This window comes from Pezoporus wallicus, unplaced genomic scaffold (assembly GCF_028554395.1).
Source record: "Pezoporus wallicus isolate ANWC-B61680 ecotype Strahan unplaced genomic scaffold, APGP_CSIRO_Pwel_v1 contig_7506, whole genome shotgun sequence".
In the NCBI taxonomy this organism is placed as follows: Eukaryota; Metazoa; Chordata; class Aves; order Psittaciformes; family Psittacidae; genus Pezoporus; species Pezoporus wallicus.
The window spans coordinates 811,920-836,208 of NW_026637546.1; the positions used below are offsets into that span (position 1 = coordinate 811,920).

At 43.5% G+C, this 24,289-nt stretch overlaps 1 long non-coding RNA gene across 1 annotated transcript in view; it reads left to right on the forward strand.

Moving 5' to 3' along the window:
- The window catches only part of LOC130597506 (uncharacterized), a 79,937-nt gene extending 69,197 nt beyond the window's left edge, over positions 1-10,740 (forward strand). Inside the window, exons 2-3 of the long non-coding RNA XR_008971786.1 lie at positions 4,391-4,525; positions 10,255-10,740. This is a non-coding gene — a long non-coding RNA (uncharacterized LOC130597506). The remainder of the gene's footprint in view (positions 1-4,390; positions 4,526-10,254) is intronic.
- The last annotated feature ends 13,549 nt before the right edge of the window (positions 10,741-24,289 follow it).

The window sequence follows — 24,289 nt, forward strand, 5'->3', positions numbered from 1 at the left end:
TGCTTTCTGGGAATGCAAATAGACCACACAATGTATTTGACAATGATAAACAAATGAAGATTTGGACTGGTGTAATTAAGAACAGAAGAGACAAACTTGTGTGTGGAACCAATTTACAGTCAAATTCATATGCCTTAAAACCCCAGATTAGATTGCATGTTGCTGGATTGTCAAACTGATGTTTCAGTGCTTGGATTACCAGGTCTGCAGAATGCTATAAATTAGTTGGTAACTGTGGAGTCAACCTTTCATGGTGGAATTGGTTTAAACTTTAGTGGTGTCAATGGGAGGGAAGGATGGGATGGGGCGAGTAGTGGCTTATAGCAAGAACCAGAAGCAAGTCTTCCCAAATACAAACATACAGAACTGCAAGCCATATAACTACTGAAGAAGAAGGTAAGGTCTACCTTCATGGCAGTGTGGCTTTTCCAAACAGTGCACCAATAGGTAAAGAATATTCTTTACTTCTAAGAATTTGCACTTGCTACGTGGAAGCAAAGAAAAAAGACTATTTGGGACACATGTAAGATGTTAAGAAAGGTCATGTAGGATATGGGAGTCATCATAAACTTCTGAGCAAAGCCAACTCTGCTATTGTTAATGTCAAGAGGTCAATCATTAAAATCAGAGCTATATCCCAAACAAGATTTTCTTCAAGTCAAAAAGCTTACTAAATCTCATCACAGAAACAGACTAGTTCAGTTCTTTACTCCTCGCTTGCCTCAATCAGCCAAATCGTATTAAAAAAAAATAATAATTAGGAAGCAGAGAAAGATATGAAAGAATCTGAATGTGACTTGAGGAATTTTCTGTCTTCCTTATAATTAATTAATTCTTAAAACATGTAACAACCAGCAGATGTCTCTGCAGCCAACTGATCAGTGATGCACACATGAGGAAAAGCAGGGAGGGAGAATTTAATGAATGGGCATTTCTCTTAAAGATTTACTTTCAGAAATGTCAAACCTACACAGAAAATGCTGGAAGAGCAGTCAGGGACTGACAGCATTATAGCAGCACTCCCTAGGAAGGAAAGAGCCTCTTACTTGATTTTACAAATAGTAACATGAATGCCTAAGAACTCTCTGCTATAAGATTGGTTAATCAAGAATAGTAAGTTTCTAGACATTAAGTCTTTGCCCATATTTTTGAGCTATTTTTGTTATCAAAAAGGGCAAGCTTGCCTCTGCCATCCTGAGACCTGACGTGTGCCTGTGGGATGAGTTCCCACAGGTGGGAACAACTGTTACAAGCATCCCCCTGCTCTGCTGCAAAGACATGCAGCTTCAGGCTTTCCTTTGTTAATGTATACACAGAACCATGTGAAAAAATAGTACTTACTGTAGCAAAACAAGACACTCTGTTGTACATCAATTTCCCTCTGTGGGGTTGGGCTGAGCTGGAAAATGAGCCAGATGATAGTTCCGAGTCACACTACTCAATGCGCTGTGGTAAGGCACTTAAATGTTATGACTGTGAGAGCAATAGAAGGAGCTATCTGATACAAAGCACATGTTTTCTACCACTGTGAACTGATTTGTAAGCCCCGTGAGTTGCTGACTTGCAGCCTGGGATCTCCTGGCAGTGTCATTTTTATTGAACCATGCTGATATTCCAGACTGCCTTGCAGGTAGATTTGGGTGATGTTTGTGCCTTGTACAGAAGCAATCCCTCTTGCCGCAGGGTTATGCCTGGATGGTTGGCTTTTGACATGGGGCAAGTGAGGAAACACCTCAGGGAGTACAGCAAGAAGACAGAAACAGCTTGAAGCCATTTTTACCCTTCCTGAGTCCTGGGTGGCCCAAGAACAAGTTACAGTTGCCTTCAATTCAGTCTGCTTATGGACTGCAGTAAAAGCAGCACCTCTTCCCTCCTCTCACAGGTGACATGAAATGAGCCTTGGAAATGTAGAGAGGCTGTTGGGTATGAGTACAGGCATTGAATCTCTCCCATGCCATGTCAGTGCTGTGAGTGGTGGGGAGCACAGATCGAGGTTGTGTGCTAAGGAAAGAACCCCTTACTCTGCCTGCTGTATTCCCTGAACTGTCAGGCCATTTGCAAGTTACAGCCCTTGCTTTAGCAACTGAGTCTCTGGCAGTAACACCTACATGCATATTTGTTCCACTTTATGGAAGGAAAATGCTAGTATGTAAATCACAGCTCCTGATTCAATTTTTGGAATATAACATATGTGTAAGACCACAGTTTATCAACCATCCTCTCCTGATTTTCTAATATTTAAAATTCAAGAATCCCATTTCATTCAGGTAATGCAACAGGAAAATCCTACTGGCCTTCTGGTTCTTGGCTGAAGATGCATAACAAATGTGATCCTTCTCCTTCCTCTTTCAAATGAGGTGGTGGGTCATCCAATTTGCAGGGGGAAGAAGGCCAGGTGATAGACACTGTTATTATATGATGTATGTTTGTATAAAAGCTTTTTATTTTCCCCTTTCTTTAATTTCCACCAACTGCATTTTATTCCCTCCCTTTGTTTTAACTAAGTAGCAAATTTTCTGTATGTTTTACCACTGTTTTATGAAAAGTCTGCAGTTCATACCTGTGATGCCTGATACATGATGCTGCCACAGGAAAAGTAGCTAGTGTTGTTACAGACCTTCATCTTAATTATGAAAATTTTTAATTTAAATGTAAGACTGAGCATACAAAATACAGTACTAGGCCATCTGTTAGTTTTCCATCTGGGCTCATTTGCAAAATATTTTCTGTTTCCCCCCTAAACACTATTTATAATCTTCCTTGGAAAACAAATATGACTAATCTATGGCACACTAAAGATAGCTATTTGCATGCAGCTTTTAATAGAAGCGGCTATATGGTTCAAAGTAGTAACAAAATATACTTATCTTGTTTTGCATGCAGGTGTAAAAGCTCACATGACTTCAAAATACATACCAAAAAAAAAAATCTTCCTATTGTACTGTTTTTAACTAGCAAAAAGTGAAAATCCTCAAAATGTCTGATTTCAAGGGAAATTTACAGATGAGGATGAGCAATTAGCATTTTGAAGTCTCTGACCAGAGTTTTTGCAATGATTCTGAAGCAGCTTGTATTTCTGGCTTGCTCAGTCTGAAATGTTCCCAGAGGCCTACTTTATGAAGATGAGAACTCAGGTCATTATAAAGTTTCTTAAGCTGAGTATCTCAAAATTTGTGTAAGCACTAGGCATTTGGTCCAAATCCGTATTCCCCAGACCAGTAAAAGTATGGATAACGGATCTGGCTGTACTTCGAAGCAGCATGCATGGAAGATGCATGCATGGGCCTGATCTCATGCCATGCTCCAAGACCTTATATGGGGCACTACCAGTGTAATTCAGATGATGGGCAATGTGCTGCTGTTACGTCCTATTTTTCTTTCTCCACTCAGCACTGCAGACAGGTGAAGGCCTTATTCCTTGCTGGCTACTCCTTAATTACTCCTTTACACCTTTGAGCCAGGTATCATGCAGTACCTTCTTAGGTTGTCCTAATACATCACCTTTGGCCAAACTCGATAGTTTACAGAGTAGAAAGCAAGGAGGAACTTACTTCAAGGGCATAATGATTTGAAGGGCAGCCATTCAGTAATACCTTACTCTCCTCTTTGTCTCTTCACTTTTCAGTGGATTGAAAAATGCTTTCAGACTCGCTTGGTTATAATTCTTCACTGAAAGGCAAAGGCTGGTTTCTCCTCACTAACCTGCACGCAAAGTTCTAAACAAGTTCCTTGCACCATCATGCGGAGTCTTTTGGCAGGGGGGACTAAAATTAGAATAACTGTTTTCTAGAAAATGCATTTTAATAGTCTGGAATAACTTGCCAAGCTCCCTCACAATGCTCTTTGTCCTGGTTTCAGCTGGGATAGAGTTCATTTTCTTCCTAGTAGCTGGTGCAGTGCTGTGTTTTGGCTTTAGTCTGAGAACAATGTTGAGAACACACCAATATTTTAGTTGTTGCTAAGTAATGCTTACCCTGATCAAGGGCTCTTCAGTCTCTCATGCTCTGCCTGTGAGGAGGGGCACAAGAAGCCAAGAGGAAGCTAGTTAGGACACCTGACCCAGACTAGCCAAAGGGGTATTCCACACTACGGCATGCCATGCCCAGTATATAAACTGGGGGGAGTCACCCAGAAGGCCCAGATAGCTGCTTGGGTTGGGGTGGGTATCCGTCAGTGGGTGGCAAACCATTGTGTTGTGATGCACAATACAGGAAGCAATGGGCTGCTGTATGATACTTAGTTGCCAGCTGTGTTTAAACCATGACGCTCCTTCGGGCAGCTGCATCACATCTCATCCCTCTTGCCTGTCTGGGTTCCTGCAATCCATCTGATATGTTTTGATTTCTCCGCAACAAAGACTGTCTGGTTTTCTTTTCTCTCACATTTTCAGTAACATCTGGCATACCAGCACTGTTGCAAGCTGAAGTTTCTAGCTGCCATTACAATACAACCCTCTTCTCTACCCCAAATCTGACAAAAGTGTGGTCTCTGGCTATTGATTGTGAAATGGACCACACTTGGAAAGGTGAAACATCCTATATGCGTAATCCTTAATATACCACCTGCAAGACCTGAATACTCTATACAGCTAGCCAGTTTTTATTTTATGCTAATAGCAACAAAATGACACCCCAAAATACCACCTTTTTAATTTCTCTCTGTCAAAGATGAAAAAGCTGCCTTATAGTGTTGTATACATTTACAATGAAACAGAAAATCAGAACAGATGTAGGAGATGCAAGAGAGAGATAACATACTGAGTTCAAATGACTACAAACATTAGTAGCTATTTACTAACAATGTAATTAACTTTCTCCACCACCACCACCTCAATTTCAGTTCTTTCAGTACCATATGGCAACTGTAGTGTGCATTTTGAAAACACTCCCCCTGCAAATGTTTGCTTACTTAGGGCTAGAGGTGGCTCAGGAGCTGAGGAACACTGTGTGGCACAAGGTAGGCAAAGATGTCTTGCTCCACAGGTAAGGCTGAGCGATGTGACACTGAAACGGACCTCAGTCAGACTCTGCGCTATGTGGTGTCTCTCTTCAAAGCCTTTCAGAGCCCCTTCTCTACAGGGAGGCTTTGGTTCTTGTTGGCTGCTGTGCTGCTGCTGATTGCCCTGCTGTTTGCTCAGTCACCCTTTTCTGCTTGTGTGACAGCTGCAGTCACTCTCACCACTTCACACTGGGACCACTGAAAGGCATCACCTTGCTGCACTTTGTCTGAACCAGCTGTGGAGGCTGCTTCATGGAAAGACCTGTGTTACTCAGTGGGACTCAGCCAGCACAGAAGTAGGAAATGCACATGTAGTTAATCCTTTTCCTGAAGCCTCTCCTCTTAGTTTCCAAATAGAAAATAGAAAAACATGAAAAAAGACTGTTCAGCAACACATTGGTAGTGGAGCTTACTCTTGATGTGACAAAAGTCCCTCTTCCTGAGCCAGCATCAGCACTTATCCTTCCCTGATAAGTCAATAGAGCTATCAGAAGTCCAGTCACTGTTCTCTGCTGCACGTTTTCTGCATCTGGGATGCAGGCAGGAGAAAAGCACCTCTCTACCTTTTGCACTTGCAAAAGGAATTTTACAGTAGGGAAGAGAAAGGAAGGGGAAGGAGAAGGGGAAATGGATGGAAGGGGAAAGCGAAAGAGGGAAAGGAAAAAGAAAGGGAAGGAGGAAAGGGAAAAGGAAAAGTAAGGAAAGGAGAAAAGGAGGGGGGAAAGGAAGGGTAAGGGAAGGGTAAGAGGAATTAAAAAGGGAAGGGGGAGGGAAAATGAAAAGGAAAGGGAAAGGGAGAGGGAGAGGGAAGAGGAGGGGGAGGGGAAAGAAACCTCTGTTTTCCATTTGTTGTCCTGGAGGGAAGTTTTCCCTGCAAGAAAGTCTAATTTAACACTGTAAATGTGAGCACTCCTGGCTGGGATAGTATGAGGTCAAAGTCACAAATAGCATAACTTACATTTCTCAGTAGGCCAAGACTGGTTGAATGGGTTCAATGGAAGCGATTCTGAACTCTCAACAGAAGTTATATGATTGTATTTCACAGAGATGTAATAAAATTTACATACAACAAACATGCTGGTCAGTCTGCATGTCCATAGGCATGAGATTCAGGGTTTTACATGGCTCGTAAGGCTAAAACTCCCACAGCAGTTACAGTTAAGTAGAAATGACCCAGTGTTTAGAAGTACTAAACACTCAAACATTTTTGTCTGGATTTGCTCTGGACTTTCGAAAATCATGTTACTCTTATTGAGAAACTATAGCATTAGATACCTGCAAATTACTTCTTTGGCAAATGGTATGTTGAGAGGTCTGCCCTCAAGGTTACTGTTATTTTAGCCTCTGTGTTGGTTACTGTCATGAAAATGGTTACTCCTCCTAACAGGATTTTGCAGAATCTATCCTGGAAATTTCTTCATGCTTTAAGTCAACTTTTAAATAAGCCAAAATCCATACTCTTTTATTTAAAGCACTTTAGGAAACAACACCCTGAAAAAAAAATTAAAAGAAATATAAAAAAGTCAGATGGCAGATTCATGGAGTTATTGTTCCTTTGATCTTCCCAAGTTAAAGGAAAATCTTCCATAGCCACATAGAAAAAATAACCCCTCCACTAACAAAATGTCCTGATTTGTTGTTTTCATTATAGTAGCTTTAATTTAATTTCATTTATCATTATGTCTATTTCACATACTTTACTACTCAACACTTTTATTTTCAGTCACTTCTGTTGCTTATAAATGAACATTTGTTAGTGCCAAGTGAATCAGCAGCCAATTATTAACTTTACACAACCTGAAATGCCAGTCTCTCACTTTCTGGGATGTATGCATATTCAGTAATCCCTGGTTAAAGAATTAAAAACTAGCTTTTTTTTTTTTCTCCTTTACACTTTTGCAAAACAGGAGTACTTTGTTGTTTCTGAAGAACATTATGCAGGTGGGGACCACACATTTTAATGCCACTCCATTTGGAATTTGATCTTGAAATAATTTGAATAGTGGTTTAAATAATGACTCTCTGAACCTGCTACAGGTGGTCTGGTGTTATCCAAACTTAGTGGTAAAGAACACATACACTTTATGTTATTTTCCTTTGAAATTAAAGACAGCAGATATTTGACAGAGACTTCTTTAAATACACCACAGTTGCATGCATGTCAGAAAATTTTTGCAGATACGGTGGCCAGCAATGGTCAATACTGTTGAGACAGTTAAGAACCTGTAAGAACAGGCTTGCATATACAGGTTGTTAAGTCTTCATGCCAAAATCAAGACCCAGTCTTTTAAGAGGCTTTCTTATATTCCAGAATATTTCCACATTCATCTCAGCCACTTCATAGTATTCAGTATACGAAATCGATGGCAATTGGTTTGAGAACACTTGTAAACCTGGCAGATGTTTTAGTTGCAGATCTGGCATTTAGGGAGGTGCATGGCTGGGGAGCAAAGCAGAACAATTTTTATCCTTCAGAGTGCAAGGAAGAATTGTGAAGTCTGTCTATATCCATCATCCATTAATTAAAAACTCTCCTACAGTAGTCATTACCACTAAATAGCATCTTCATCATCATGAGGCAGTACTGAAGAAAACACCACATGGCATAATCTAGGACTGCTGTGCAGTTTTCCTTCTCAGGAATCACAAAAGCTATCAGTAATGACAATTTTTCTTTGAGAAATGCAGAGTAAAATTAAGTGACAGCATCCTCTTCACTCTGATCACTTTAGGCATCGTCTCTGCCATTTGATCAGTGTCATGTGTGTAACAGGATATGGGATTAGGTGGGACAATTCATCTCTGGTTCAAAGAGCAAGAAGATAGGTGTTCCCCTCAAGTGTGTATTCGTCCAAGCCTCCTCAAAGATAACTGTGTGTATAGACCCTAGCTCGTAGAAGAACTACCCAGACAAATGAGACTGGTTAAGTATTAGGAGGGCAGAAGCATGTTAGGTGTGTTCATCAGTACCCTAAAAACCAGGACATCCTCTGGGGAGACTGACTGCAATCGAATTCTATTCCCTCTGACACTGTAAATCATTTCCTCTTTTATTACAGCAGACACCCTGAAGTTTCAGCTGATCTCCTTTCTAAACAATCCTCAGAGGATGGGTCCCAAACACATAAACGTGTGAACCATTTTGAGAGAAGAATGAAAACAATCCGAAAACAATCTCAGTGTTGTCAAGACATATCATGATCGGATGGCTTTTTTCCTCAGTATGATCATGCTAGGTGCCCAGTCAGGTTTCCTGCAGTACTTTGCTATACATTCTAGTTTCCTGCCCTGGCTTTTTGTTGAACCACCATTTGCCTCTCACATATGTTTCTGGATGGGCAGTGGGCAGAGCAGAGTGACATGGGGGGTTTAGTGCTGTTTTTCTGAGTGGTTACCTACCGACACAGAGGTTCCATCTCACCACCTCCTTTGTCAGTACAGGAGCTCACTGCTCTGGAAACATCTGTTCCGGGAGAGCTTATGGTAAGAGCTGGAATAGTTTCTTGTCCTTCAGACTGCCTGCAAAGACACATCACAGAGCTGCATGCCCCTGGGCATGAATCTTCTTCACACCTTGGTTATCATTTTCTCTCCAGAACAATTTAGCTACAGACTGTCACCTGTCTTGTTGAGACATTTCATTTAAAAAGCCCCATTCATGTGTTGCTGTCATGAACAATGAAAATGCTGCAGCTGCTGGAAAGCCTCATATACAAGACAGGATAGTGAACCCAAAGTAATCACCACAATCCATCTGAATGAACCATGACAAGTTGCTCCTGGATCTCAGAGCAGACAGTAGGTCACGTTGCCATCAAGGAAACAAAGCTTGCCATGTTCAGCTACTGCCATACCACTTCAGAAGCAGAGAAGGTGATACAGGTTTGTTTTGGAACCTCAAGCTTTTGTGGACAAAGGCAAAAAACTAACCATAGTTTTCTACTAGCATAAGAAAAAAGTCACGTTAACGTGGTTCAGAGGACCCAAAATTCATTGCAGTCCTGCAGAGTTATACCTAGAAAGCTCCATCAATACTGTGGATTTGCAGCTTAATGTCAATGGGGTCAATGCAGTGCTCAGTCAGTCCCCATGTGCTTGATAGCATGCAGAAACAAATGGAGTTTACACTTCCAAGTCAGCAGTATGGTTTTAAGAGATTCTGTGGTTCATTTCCCAGGAGATGGAGAACCAGCACAATACAGCCTGAGTATGATTTTTAAAGAAAGAATGACTCATTTATTTGGGTCATGCTTTATTTGAAAAAGAAGGAGTGCATTCTGTACTGCCCATTCCCAAAAGGGACAAACATGCCCTGTACTCTGTTCTGGTAAGTCTGATGCAGACACAAGTTATTCCTTGAACAGAAGTCCTCACAAGCATTGCACAAGTGTACCTCTCCAGGAACGGCTATACAGCACTCCTGCCTTGTTCCCCAGAAGCTGTGTTTTTCCAAAAACCACTTGATTAGAGAGACAAAACCAGGAAAGCCAGACTTTGCAGTCTGCTGTTTATTCAGTTAGATCGATGTTCAGTACAAACAGCTCCGAGCTCCTTAGGCTATGGTAAGATTTTTTTCTTCACTGGTGGCTAGAGTAAATCCAGTCATCTGCTGAAGCTCCACCTGGAGCTATCCCAGGGTGGGAAAACCAGAGATAGACCACATCTATTCTACTGAACTTGGCCAGTTTGAGGAAGGGATGGGGATTGTTTTCATACAGCTGGGTGTAAAGATAGTGAGTATGTCTCAGATAATGGTGATATAATTGCTACAGAGAGCTACCTTCCACTAAAGAAGGGAGTGACAGTAAGACACCTCCTAGGCTGCCATTCCTGAACCCCCTCATCATCCCAAGCCCTTGGTGTCCTGTGGTTGAGGTAGAAACAGAAAAAAAGTGCAGATATGACTGTGGGAGAAAATACTCTTCCAAATAGCTGTTAACGCTGCTTTCAGCTTTGAAAACTTCTTTGCCAAGACACATCTCTACCTTGAAGAGATCACTGTTCCCAGGCTGACATTAGAGGCCAGAGGGGCAGTTGCACCAAGAGGACTTCAAGCAGCATGACTGATGTTGGCTCTAAACTGGCAGCAGAGAAGACCTGCTCCAGAGCTACTGCTGAGCCACGGGGTGTGCTTAAAGGGTTCAGAGTCAGGCCCTTGCTCACTCAGTGAGGCAAGTATCTGCAGACTCTTGAGAAAAGGGGGAAGGGTTTATCTCAAGAGATTTGCAGCTTAGTCATTGTGGGGTTTCTTTTTAGATGGCGACTGCCCTCACCTGCCTTCTAGTGCAAAACTGCATGACTGACAACCACAGTCAGGCTGGTTCCTGGCTTTTAGGAGCACAAGACAGGGCAGTACATGGCCACAGGAGCATAGCAGAAGAAAGCTGGACCTTGTCTTTATACCTCTCTGCAAAAGATGCAGGACTGAGGTTCCCTCCAGTCACCTCCTGAAGTTGCAGCATTCACCCCACCTCACTTGCTTGACAAGACACTGTGGACAAAGCCAAACAGCAGCACATTTTCCTATCCTATCACTCTCTGGGAGTTTTACCTTACACTACAAGGGTCTGTCCTTTCTTTCCCCTTCACTCCTTCTTTCACAAGATTTTTTTTCATTTTAATCTCTCACAGCTTCCCTTGGCTCTAGTCCTGAAAATTACTCTTCTCCTCATCAGAACCTGAGCCTGTATTTAACAGCTGCTTTACATTAATATGCTTGTATTAAAATATTCTATGTTGCAACATTCTGATTTATCTATAGATCTTTATTTTTGGAAAACATTGCTTTTTACAGCTTTCTAATTTATATAGCCATTTGTTTTTGCTGTCAAAACATTTTTAATTTTAATTACTGTGTATCATGCTTCTGGGTATGAAACTGTCAGATAAATCTCAGTATCTGCATAAACATGTGGGGAACTGCATGTGTTATCACTCAACAATTGCTAGTGGGCAGTTAGCAAACTTGTCTGGGATCTGTGTTCAGCTGCTGCAAAACAGCAGTGATAGGATGAAGTACTGATTAGTTGTCAAACCATATGCAGTTACAGAATCTTAGAATCATAGAATAGTTAGGGTTGGAAAGGACCTTAAGATCATCTAGATCCAAACCCCTGCCATGGGCAGGGACACCTCACACTAAACCACGCCACCCAAGGCTCTGTCCAGCCTGGCCTTGAGCACCACCAGGGATGGAGCATTCACAGCTTCCTTGGGCAACCCATTCCAGTGCCTCATTACCCGAACAGTAAAGAACTTTCTCCTTATAGCCAATCTAAACTTCCCCTGTTGAAGTTTGAACCCATTACCCCTTGTCCTATCAAGGTGTACAGTCCAACAAGAGTCCCTCCCCAGCATCCTTACAGGCCTCCTTCAGATACTGGAAGGCCGCTATGAGGTCTCCACGCAGCCTTCTCTTCTCCAGGATGAACAGCCCCAACTTTCTCAGCCTCTCTTTATAGGGGAGCTGCTCTAGTCCCCTGATCATCCTCGTGGCCCTCCTCTGGACTTGTTCCAACGGTTCCATGTCCTTTTTATGTTGAGGACACCAGAAATGCACACAATACTCCAGGTGAGGTCTCACAAGAGCAGAGTAGAGGGGCAGGATCACCTCCTTCGACCTGCTGGTCACGCTCCTTTTGATGCAGCCCAGGATACCGTTGGCTTTCTGGGCTGTGAGCGCACACTGCAGCCAGCTCATGTTCATTTTCTCATCAACCAACACCCCCAAGTCCTTCTCTGCAGAGCTGCTCTGAATCTCTTCTCTGCCCAACCTGTAGCTGTGCCTGGGATTGCTCCGACCCAGGTGTAGGACCTTGCACTTGGCATGGTTAAACTTCATAAGGTTGGCAACAGCCCAACTCACAAGCATGTCAAGGTCCCTCTGGATGGCATTCCTTCCCTCCAGTGTATCAACCAAACCACACAGCTTGGTGTCATCGGCAAACTTGCTGAGGGCGCACTCAATCCCACTGTCCATGTCAGCGATGAAGATGTTGAACAAGACTGGTCCCAACACCGATCCCTGAGGGACACCACTCGTTACTGGTCTCCAGCTGCACATTGAGCCATTGACCACAACTCTTTGTGTGCGGCCATCCAGCCAGTTCTTTATCCACCGAGTGGTCCATCCATCAAATTGATATCTCTCCAATTCAGAGACAAGGATGTCATGTGGGATGGTGTCGGACGCTTTGCACAAGTCCAGGTAGATGACATCAACTGCTCTATCCCTGTCCATCAGTTCCATAGCCCCATCATAGAAGGCCACCAAATTGGTCAGGCAGGATTTCCCCTTAGTGAAGCCATGCTGGCTGTCACCAAGCACCTTGTTGTTTTTCATGTACCTTAGCATGCCTTCCAGGAGAATCTGCTCCAAGATTTTGCCCGGCACAGAGGTGAGACTGACTGGTCTGTAATTCCCTGGGTCATCCATTTTCCCCTTCTCGAAAATGGGGGTTATATTTCCCCTTTTCCAGTCATTGGGAACTTCACCTGACTGCCACGATTTTTCAGATATGATGGCCAGCAGCTTCACAACTTCATTTGTCAGCTCCTTCAGGGCCCACGGATGGATCTCATCAGGTCCCATGGACTTGTGCACGTTCAGGTTCTTAAGATGGTCTCAAACCAGATCCTCTCCTACAGTGGGCCCAAGGTCTTTATTTTCACAGTCCCTGCATCCGCCTTCCAAGCCTTGGGTGGTGTGGTCAGAGCATTTGCTGGTGAAGACCGAGGCAAAGAAGTCATTCAGAACCTCAGCCTTCTCCAAATCCAGGATAGATAGTTCTCCTGATAGCTTCCGGAGGGGGCCTACATTGTCCCTAGTCTGTCTTTTATTGACTACATACCTATGGAATCCCTTCCTGTTATCCTTAACATCCCTAGCCAAGTTTAATTCTAACTGGGCCTTAGCTTTCCTAACTTGGTCCCTAGCTTCCTGGACAACATCCCTGTACTCTTCCCAGGCCGCCTGTCCTTGCTTCCACCTTTTATAAGCCTTTTTTTGCCTCTGAAGCTTGCCCAGCAGCTCCTTATGCATCCAAGGATGTCTCCTGGCCCTTTCTTCTAGTTGGGACACAACACTCCTGAGCTTGCAGTAGGTGATCCTTGAATAACATCCAACAGTCTTGGGCCCCCCTGCCTTCTAGGGCTTTATCCCATGGAACCTTACTTAGCAGGTTCCTGAAGATGCCGAAGTCTGCTATCTTGAAGCCCAGGGCAGTGAGCTTGCTGCGCGCTCTTCTCACTGTCCTGAAGATCTCGAACTCAACCATCTCATGATCACTGCATCCAAGGCTGCCCTGGAGCATCACATTTCCAACGAGCCCTTCCCTGTTGGTGAGCACAAGGTCAAGCATGGCACTTCTCCTTGTCAGCTCCTCTGTAACTTGCAGAAGGAAGTTGTCTTCCACACAATCAAGGAACCTCCTGGATTGCTTGTGTTTGGCCATACAGTTCCTCCAACAGACACCAGGGTGGTTGAAGTCCCCCATGAGGACAAGGGCCTATGAGCGTGAGGCTTTTCCTATCTGTCTATAGAGTGCTTCATTCACAGAGTCCTCTTGATCATACAGTCTGTGACAGATCCCAACAGTAATGTCCCCCATAGCTGTTCTTCCTCTGACCCCAACCCACAAACTCTCTGTTGACTGATCACCTGTCCTCACACAAAGTTCCATACTCTCCAGCCTATCACTGACATAAACAGCCATTCCCCCTTCCCCGCCTGCCAGGCCTGTCTTTTCTAAAGAGCCTGTAACCTTCCATTCGAACACCCCAGTCATAGGAGCCATCCCACCATGTTTCTGTGATACCTATTATCTCATACCCCTGTAGATGTGCACACATCTCTAATTCCTCTTGTTTGTTCCCTGTGCTAAGGCATTTGTATAGAGGCATGTGAGCCAAGCTCCAAATAAAGCCAACTCATTGGCTGGAGTGGCTGAAATATCTCTACATTGCTCCGAGCATTTATTATAGGTGCTGGCAACTGACTGGGTGTGTTGGGATGGAATGATGCCTCCCTCCCCCAACACATCTAGTTTAAAGCTTTCCTGACCAGCCTGGCAAGCCTCCTACCAAAACTGCGCTTCCCCTTAAGACCAGCTCCAGTAGACCTGACCTCCCAGATTGAGTCCCATGTTCTAAATACCAAACCTCCTGACTCTAGCACCACCCTTCTAAACATTTATTAACCTGGCAAATCTGCCCAGCCTTTTTAAGGTCCTCCCCTTCATCCTGGATAATTAATGAAAAGACAATCTGAGCTCCAAAGCCCCTAACCACCTCTCCCAGGGCTCTGTAGTCCTTTATGTTCTCTGAGCTACTACTATCTATATCCTTAGCACCCACATGTATCACCAGGAGTGGGTAATAGTCCATGGGACTTACTAGAGGAGGCAGCCTCTCTGCAACATCCCTGATCTGAACCCCTGGTAGGCAACACACCTCCCTTGAGACTGGGTCAGGCTAATAGATGAGTGCTCCTGGTCCTTTCAGAGTCCCCTGCTACTACAACCTGCTGCTTTTTCCTGGCAGCACCAGTAGCGATGATCTTCAGCAGTGCATAAGCCGGTTGTTCATGTTGAGAGGTGTGTGTTTCCTCTTTAGCCCCCTATAGAACTGCAAAGCGGTTTTGGGTGGAGACAACAGATTTAGGAGGAAGCCCCTTGCTTTTAATTGTCCTCTTCCTCCTTTTTTTGTCTTTTTTTTTTTTTTTTTTGTGCTACTATTTCCCAGCTTCCTGAGTTAGTGGCCTCCCTTCCTCCATGAGCTACGATGGACACTTGAGGCCTCTGCACAGTTTGGGCCTGGAGCAAGCAGTCCTGCTTCCTCTCCAAGAAGAGGAAGCCGAGTGCAGCCCTGCCCATTGCGCACCCTCCCCTCACCAGACCAGTGCAGGCCCTCTCTACACCCCGAGCTCTGCACTGCAGCCTCCCCTCTCACTGGCTCTGTCTGGGTGCCTACGCTGGCCACCACCGGGTCAACCAGAGCAGAGCTCCCGGACCGGGCCCTGGTCGTAAGGCGACTGCTCACCATCACCCCAGAACTACCACGCCGTGCTCCTGGCTGCTCGCGCTCCCTGGGGCAGGTTTTTACCCACTCATAGCTGGCGCCGCTGCTCCAGGCTCCCCCCCCCATGAGTCAGCTGCTCGCTCTCGTCAGCTGAGCTGCCGGCTCCTGGGCAGGTCCTGTCGAGGACTTGAGGCTCCCTCGGTGGCTCTCGTTGCTCTGAGTTGAGGCTCCTGCACACTGAGCTCTCCCTGCTCAGGTGTTGAAGGCGTCCTCTCTCGAGCTACTCACCTCAGCAATGTCCTTGGCTACAACGTGGCAGACTGTTCAGACTGCACAGCCGCTCAGCAAAGTAGCATCACAGCCAGCTTCAACTCCAGTCAAGCAAAGCTGAAGTGCTCATTTGGCAGACAATAGATCTGTTCTGTTTTTAAGCGAAAAAGTGGCATCATTTGCTGTATTGGGTGACCAGCATACAGGTGGCCATAGCTGTCAGTCCCTAGGAGCAGAAAATGGTTTTTGGCCTTTCAAACAAAGATAAGTGTATTTCTGCATGCAGTGACTGGAATCCCCCTTCTCATGCCTAGGAGAAGGAGAGGAGCTCTACAGAGCCAGCAGCTCTGTGCTGCTGATCCCATGTCGTAACAGAGCACTGTGAGCGGTCACTTATGCCTGCGCAAAGTAGCCTTTCCTCCCCAGCTGAGGGTCTGAACAAAGGCAGGCAGAGGACCCATAGCACTGAGTTGCAAGTCCCGGGCTCTGAGCTCCTGGGGATACAAGGCTGTCTGAGCTGGCAGTGGCACTGCTGGCAGACAGGCTGCAGCCACATGTGGTGCTTCACTGACACACAGCACCAGGTAATTTGTCCTGTAGCATGCCTCCAGCCCCTCTGGAGCTCAGCTCAACAACAGGCTCTTCAGGCCTGCAAAGGCAGCAGTTCCTCTGAGGAGCTCAGGACAACCTCAGTCCCTGCTAGCACCTTGATGTGCTTGTTCAGCTGCACTGTGTGGGCACATGAGAAGCTGCATTCACAATGGGCCCAGAAGAACAGTGTTTTTCCCTGCTGTTTTCTGTCTGGGAAGCTGTCCCCCCATCAGCTGGTTAGAGCAGGCTTGAGGTTGTCCCATAATGCAACTCTACCGCACTAGACAGGGCTTTCCAGACATCCCTGCACCTCTGGATCTAAGACCTAGGTTGGTTACAACTGCTCGCACAGTCCTCCAGGGCTCTATGGTCCCGCTCTTAGAGTCATTCTGCAACACATATAAAAAGTTTTCTCCTCATTTTTTTCCAGTACTACACAATAACCTTCTGTTCATTTGAAGTTAGTACTATTTGGTGTTCCTGTCAAACAGCTCACAGGTAGGAAGCATGAAGAAAGTCCTTATGTATTTCACACACTACTTACTGACCTTGTCTTTCTTTGCTGTCTCTGTTTCTGCCATCTCTTCTGGTGTTTGCAGCTGAAATTCCACGGAGGTGGGACTGCACATACCTGCGTACACAGTGCCTGGCACAGTGAAGGAAGCTAGCCCTGCACTCCTACACTGCAGATGAGACATGCTTTCAACTTCCCCGAGCACAGAAAGGGGAAAAGGGGCAAACCAGAGTGGATGTGCTGATGTTGTTGGCTGATATCACCCAGCACAGCCAAGGGTCTGCTGCAACATTCCTGTGACCTTTCAATTAATGCTGCTGCAAGTTAGACATGAAATAAAACAGAACTTTTAGCATGGTTTTCTTCCATTTATGCCTCACCTGGCTCATGCCATGCTTGTTGACTATTTTGCTATTTTTGCTGTTAAAGCTGTGTTGTTTCACTTTTAATGAGCAGCCTCTCTGAGGCAGAGAGATAATTGCAGTGATCTTTTGATACATCCACCTTTGCTGTTTCATTGTGTGTCTCAGGTGCCCAAATTGAATGAACTTTACTGCCATCTGGAGATGTAGTATTTTCATTTCTGTGTGTCATTCTACCTTCAAATTTCATTAAAGAGCCTCATTCTGGGGTTTAAGAAATAAAAGCATTTTAGTGTTTTTACTTACTGTAATGCTGCACCCCATAGTGATTAAGTGCTGAAATCAAAATCAGCTCTGGTATCTGATGAGAATGTTTAAGATTGAGCCAAGCAAGCTAATCCACCTAAAGGCTGGACCTGTTGGGTCCAAGCTACTTTTGGTGTCATGGAAGGATGATGCCAATGCACTGCAGTCCTGCTTATGGTCAGTCCTGGACCCGGGTGAACAAACTGACAAACCATGCCCTACATCTGAAGCCTGTCAGCAGCTGGAACTGGCTGAGTGCTGGTTGTCACAGGTAAAGCTTTTGTGTTTGCCTTATTTTCTGCTGCCCTGGTGTAAGCTTTTTTACCAGGTATAGCAGTGCCATGCATGTGTAACTTGCCACCAGCTATGATATTCGCTAAGGATGTGAATGTCTGTACAAAGCGCCAGGAAATGTCATGTCAGGCTCTTGCAAAACACATTACTAGACTCCTTTGGAACTAAGAAAAACATCATTTCAGTACAGAAACTACTGACTATCAAAAGAATCAAGTCTAAAACAAACAAAAGGATGTGTTTTATCACTCAGTAGTTGGTAGATCTGTGGAGCTCTTTCCCAAAGGAATCCGTGGATACAAAACATTTATATCCCATCAGGGGAAGATGGGATTAATGTTTAGAAGACAGTAGGTTGCTCAGCAAATCACATCAAGCTCAGGAAATTGCCTGTGCAGAAAATAGGTGGAGGATGTGGGAGTCCTGGGCACATGGCAGGGAGATATGTTTGTATTGTTTGGACATCTGCTCATGGTAAGTGCTGGAGATGGGCTTGATGCACCCTCCTTTTGAGGTAGCACAGGAGGTATGTTGTCCTTTTGTCACGACAAACCTAACGGGAGGAGGTACAGGGATTGATGCAAAATAGGTGGAGTGTTGCAATTGTGAATTATTTAAAATTATATGGTTTTCACCTGATACTTAAATGTTAATGAACCTGTGAAAGCTCCTGTTCAAAGAAAGTAGTAAAATTAGGATGACAGTTTTCATATAATTCTACATCAACGTTTTTCCTACTTGGCATAACGAAAAGCACATTTCATCAAGGCACAATAACCTTAACTCGGCCCCTTGCTCAATAATTCTTTTCATCTGCAGTCATTCTTACTAGTAATCTTACAGTATTTGTATCCTTGGTTGGAACATTTGTGAAGTTATGTGTCTTTTCTCAAAGACAACTGCACTTGTACTTTGATGAGGGAACTGTATTAAGTACAGGGCAGAGTGAAGGTTATTGTGCAAAAAAAGTCTTGCTTTGCACTTGCTGAAAAAGAATATAGCTACTGTCAGATAGATTATAATTTGCTCTTAGTTGCTTTAAAGGGCTTGAATCTGAAGAAAAAAAAAAGTGATAACAAGAACATTTTTTTCCTGAAATACCATAAGGGCCACGACTTCGATTAAATTGACATAAGCTGTTTTATGGTCAAGTTGCATGAAGGAGATCGGAAAGAGGGGAGAGGAGAGAGAGGGGAATGAGGTGAATGAAGGGGAATTGGGTGAAGGAGGGGAAGAGAGCACACTAAGCACGATGGCAAGTTTTATGAAACTCCTCCCTCCTCCCACCACCACCGTCTCCTGTTTCATGCCCCAGCCAGTAGCTGGAATTGCAGCACCTGTGGTGTTTCAGATGCTCTGCACTGAGATGCAACAAACCATGTATGTTAAGGCACCATCGTCACCAGCAACATTTTTCAGTAGATTCCTACTGGTTCAGTTTCACTAGTGTGTGACCTCAATATTCATCTTGCACTCCTCACATGACCCACTTGTGGTCAGTTACCAGGCAGCAAAACCTGTGCCAACAGGGATTTGGTGAGACTGTTAGCTTCCAATTACTAGTTGCTCAAGGTTTATTGAGTGTTGTATCTTTAATTAGGGATCTGAGATGTAAACTGCAGTGTCCTTTACAAAGTCAGTCCTGTGGGAATAATTTCAAGAGCCAATTGCTGTTGCTGGATAGTAATTGGGAACCCAAAGGGATTCACATATGAATAGTTAATTAAGGTGCACAGTAGTAGCAGGAATTTATACCTGGGACATTAGAGTTCTTAATGACCCTATTAAAAAGATAAGGTCATTTGTTAAAGGATAAGAAGGGACTGTGTTTTCAAAGAATACAAAGCATGCACATACAAGGGTGAGACACAAGGGGTTTTCTGTTGTCTTTTTTTAAGTGCTTCCAAGCAGAATTAAGCTTCTGGGACACATTTCTTACCATTTTTTTCAGTGACACAATGTCTTGAAATCCCAGGTGTTGATTGCCTATCAAGAAAGAGTGAAATTAGGCAAGGCTATTTCATACATCTAATTTTGTATGTGTTCTATGTGCCTGAGTTTCATTGAGCAGAGGTGGTGAGTAGGCAGGATTTACAGTAAAGAGACTAAGGGAATTTGAGTGCTTCAGGTGTCCTGAATGAAGAACTGGATGGGACAGCACTTTCTAAAACCAATAGCACAGGCTCAGTTTTCTGTTGCAGAAACACTGAAGATGGAGAGCTCAGTATTGTGAATCACACTGGAAGTGAATATAAAAGGCTGGAATAATCCCCAAAGACAGGTGAACATACTGTATGGACACACTTTCAGATAACAGCTCCCAGTGTTTCAAAGTCCTAGTTTGAACACAAGACTTAATCCTGAGTTTCCTTGCATCTAAACTGAGCACCGACATTACCATTCCTATTCTGGAAGCCACTTCCTTGAAAATTATGAAAACCATCGGTATTTAATCCTGAGGTAAAGAAGGAAAAGTAAGGAAAAGTATTTGTGTAGCCTTGGTAAATTTTGCTAAATCTGAACCACCACTTCCTCTTGTCACTCTTAAGACACAGCTTACAGTTAGGATCAATACTCAAATCCAGGCCTCCTTCAAATCCAAATCCATGTGCTAGACCACCTAGCTCAGCCCAGGCAAGATGTAGCTGAAAGAAAAATCTTACAAACATTAGTATAAGCAGTTGGATATTTCATGACAAGAGCATCATAAAACTGACAAAAATAAAGAACCTCTGGATCTGAGCAACTCTTTGCTGCCAGGTTCCACAACCAAGACTATCAAGCGTTAGTCACAGCTCTGGTGCCCAACCAAAGTAGCCCACTTACAGGTACAGAAGCTTGTGTGTGTGTTGGAAGTGATCAAGCCATTTTAAAATCCTGTAAGCAGAAAAGAATGCCGAGATGTTCAACTCTTACACAGAATTCTTGATAATAAGAGGGTCAGTCCCTTCACGAGAAAGGGATGAGAAAGCATGTGAAATTTTGGGGGGAGTCAGGAACTTAATCCTCCAAGGTTTCCTTCTCAATTATTCACTTAACAGGCTGTTTACATTATTTCAGAAGGCTGTTTAGCTTGCCAGTCTTCCCTGAGAACAAGGACAGTCAGCAGTGACTGCAGGCTGCAGATGGGTCATGACTCCAAAGATCTGGAAGGCTGTATCTCCAGTACCCACTTCTCTGAGGAAAGCGAAACACTTACCATGAGAGATATTTTGCCTTTGATCACCTATATTCAAGGTTAACTGTGCCCTTCAGCTAGATAAATGTGATGAAATAGATATGTTTTGTTGGTTTGAGGTTTTTGGTTTTTTGGGTTTTTTTTTCCCCTTAAAGAAGACACATGACCAGCTTTCAGTAGCATTTTGTCTTCCATAAAATTGCATTTCCTAGTCTTAGAAAGGTTAGCACTTGGCAGTATAACATCACAAAATAGTAATGCTTCTTCTCACAACTAACAATGTGAGAAAAACCTGTGATTGTAAAGTCTAAAAGCCACAGAGCTTTCACATTAAATACATATATAGTGCCTTACAACTGTTATTTTGCTTCTGATGCCTCTTATTTTTCTTTAAAAAAAAGTTCCATAGAACAAGAAAATAAGCCTGGTTTTGTGTGGGCTTTTGTCCTGCACCTCTGCAATCACATCTCCACAATAACTAGCTTCCCTTCCCTCCACCCTTTGCCCAGCACTGCCTTCAGATTCCCTCTGCAATCCTAGATAACCTCTTTCATTCTGTGTGCTATTGAAATGAAACAACATGGTTCCAGGTTACTTGTGTGGTGACAGTTGATAGCTAGCCAGTAAAAATGGCCATGGGTGAACTTTTTCTCTGCCGTTAGTAGAGAACCAGTTGAAAATGTCTCCTACAGCCAACTTCCAATTTCTCACAAGATTTCTGTACATTCAGTTATTTTTGAGGCATCTGTCTGTATCAAATTTTATTGAATCCATTCTCAAGATTTCAGAGTGCAGGTGACTGAAAAATTGATAGTTTAAGCTCCTACTCCTTCAGAAGCCAGGTCTACTCATTTTCATTCATCTGCTTTTTGTTGAATAAAAGAGCTCAGTCAGCTTACTGGGCATTTTCAAAGCATCATATTGTGAGGGTAGACAATATTTTTAATAGCTATCCATGTTAGTCAGTGTATATAAGTATATTTATTGATTGAAATAGTGCTTTTTATCAATAAAGCACCGGTTATTACCAAAGTGTGCCATTAGTGATTCTGCAACTGCAGTGAAATGGTCTTGGTAGTATACGATATTTTGGCAACCAGGTCAAAGGTGCCCCTACATCACGATGTGAACTCTTATGCTATTCATTGCCAACCTTTTAAATAGATATTCAGCTGAGATTGGATGCTTATGCTAGCAGCTTGTTAACTTCTCCAGCAATGGAGAGGCAACCTAAATGGTTGAGCCTGGGGTATTGTCGTGGTTTAAGCCCAGGCTGCAAATCAGAACTATGCAGTCTTCTCCACCCTCCACCGTTCTTCCCCCTGCTTCTGGAGGGATGAGAAGGAGAATTGAAAGAATGTAACTCCCACGGGTTGAGATAAGAACAGTCCAGTAACTAAGGCATAACACAAACCACTGATGCTACCACCATTGATAATAATGATAAAGGAAATAACAAGGGAAGAGAGTACAATACCACCTGCTGACCAGTAACACCCACCCAGCAGTGAACTAGCCCTTCCTGGTAACTCTTAGTTTACATCCTGGGCATGACCTGCTATGGTATGGAATACCTCTTTGGCTAGTTTGGGTCAGGTGTCCTCTCTCTGCTTCCTCCTGGCTTCCCCTCCTCCCTGGCAGAGCATGAGACTCACAAAGTCCTTGGTCAGATTAAACATTTGAGCAATAACTAAAAACATCGGTGTTATCAGCTCTGTTCCCAGGCCAAAAGTCAAAACCACGGCACTGCACCAGCTACTAAGTAGCAGAAAATATGACTGCTAATGCTGAACCCAGGACAGATATGAGTGCGAGCTGTGTATTTGGGTGCCTGTATCCAAGAGTTCAGAATATTTCTAGATGACAAGACACTTTCCTAATCTGTGGTTTTCCAAGAAGGAATGTTTCCAAATGGTTTTAGTAATCATCCAGCAAATAAAATGACAGCCATGCTGAACTTGCCTTCTTCTTGCTGATTCTTCCATTTGTATATCACGTGGGCAAGGCAGGAAATAATCCTATGAGGTACTGGCCTTGTTCCTGTTGTTGTCAGCATGCCTTTATCTTGCTTTTGTCTCACGAAGTATGGCACTTGAACTTAACTCTTCAAATAAGTCTAGAGAACACTGTCTCCTTCCCTGCCTGACAGAGCTCTGTGTGGACACAGGGACAACCCAGCATACTGACATTAAACAGTGCTCTGACATGCATTTACCTATATTAAGAGGTCTAAGAAAATATGACTAAAAGGCCACATTTCAGTTTCCCCTAATGAAATTTTGTTTTGTCTAAGTGTTTGACTGCAATTCTCCTTACAAGCCCATCAACTTACCAATGATCAAGTTTTGATCTTTTCAACACTTAGAGGCTCATTAACTACACATTTCTCCTGCACTCATCCAAATATATTAAAAATGCATACCTCCTCCTGGAAACAGCAAGGTTACCTGGGGACGGCATTGCCAAAAGTGAAGAAGAAGAAGTCAGATGAGAGGGATGAAGGCTCATGGTGGTTAAAGAGGTCAGCTGTGGAAAGATTCCAGATGTGAGCCAGTTGCTGTTGGCTTTGGAGGGGGACACACTGGTTGTAGCAGAGGAGAAAGATAAGTTGCTGTAACCTCCACACCTTCAGCTCTGAACCATGTGGCCTTGTTTACTTTCCTTCATTCTTAGGAGGAGGCAGCCATGGAAGGTCATTTTCCTGTGCCTACTCCCTGTCCTTTAGGTAGGATTCAAAGGGATTTTCCAATGCGTACTAGCTCCCACAGTCCTGGGAGTGACTACATTCACCATCAGGATAACCACAGCTTTTGAGAGCTTTGTCCAAGAGAGTAAGAATCATAAGTGGAAATCCAGTCACCTCTGTGGGAGAAATGAAGAACCAAACAGACTGTCCTCAGGAAATCAGGTAATGAATCCTTAGGCTCACAGTCAACTTCAGGTTGCACTGTGCAAAGCAAGAAAATCACAGGTCGGAGCATGACCCCAGCCTCTCATGGCCATTGTTCAAGAAGCTATATCACATTTTTTATGCATATGTAAGATGCATAGTCTGAAGAATCTTTACTAAAATAAAAATAGATAGCATTCAGCCCATAAAAATGTTGTTTTAGTCCTACCCTTTAATTCCCAGATTCTCCTAAACTTTGAGAATTAAATTCTAAAAACTTAAACTTTGCAAATAGATGGACAAAACCCCTCTTTGTTGATCAGAATTCATCTCTGTAGTTACTAAATGCTGCTTCCTCTGGGTTACAGCTGAAATGCTCCACCTGAACCTTTACAGTGTTTTTGTTTTTCAGATTTCCCCTCAAAAGAAGCACATTTTTGTTCTAACAAGTGGTGCTAGAAAAAAAAAAAAAGGGGAGCGAACTGCCTCCTTGCCCAAAACACACAAACACTTTAACTGGGGACTAGAATGATCATATAGGATTCCTTATGAAAAAAAAAAAACAAAGCACGTTTCCTTCTCTTCACTCTACAGGAGTACATCTGAACTCACAAGACAACTGACATCAGCACAAAGACAGCAAACAAGTTTTCATACTCTTGTCAAAGTGAATCATTTCCATAGCTTCTGATCTACCTTAAAAAAAAACAACCCATCAACATTAAACCAGATTATTCCACATTCTCTAGCCTAAGAGAACTACAGAATGATGAGTGCTAAGGACTGCCTCACAGCAGTCATTACCTACACATTAATTCCCTCACATTTCCTTCTCTACATGTTCCTTTTTTCTCAAATAGTTACCAATA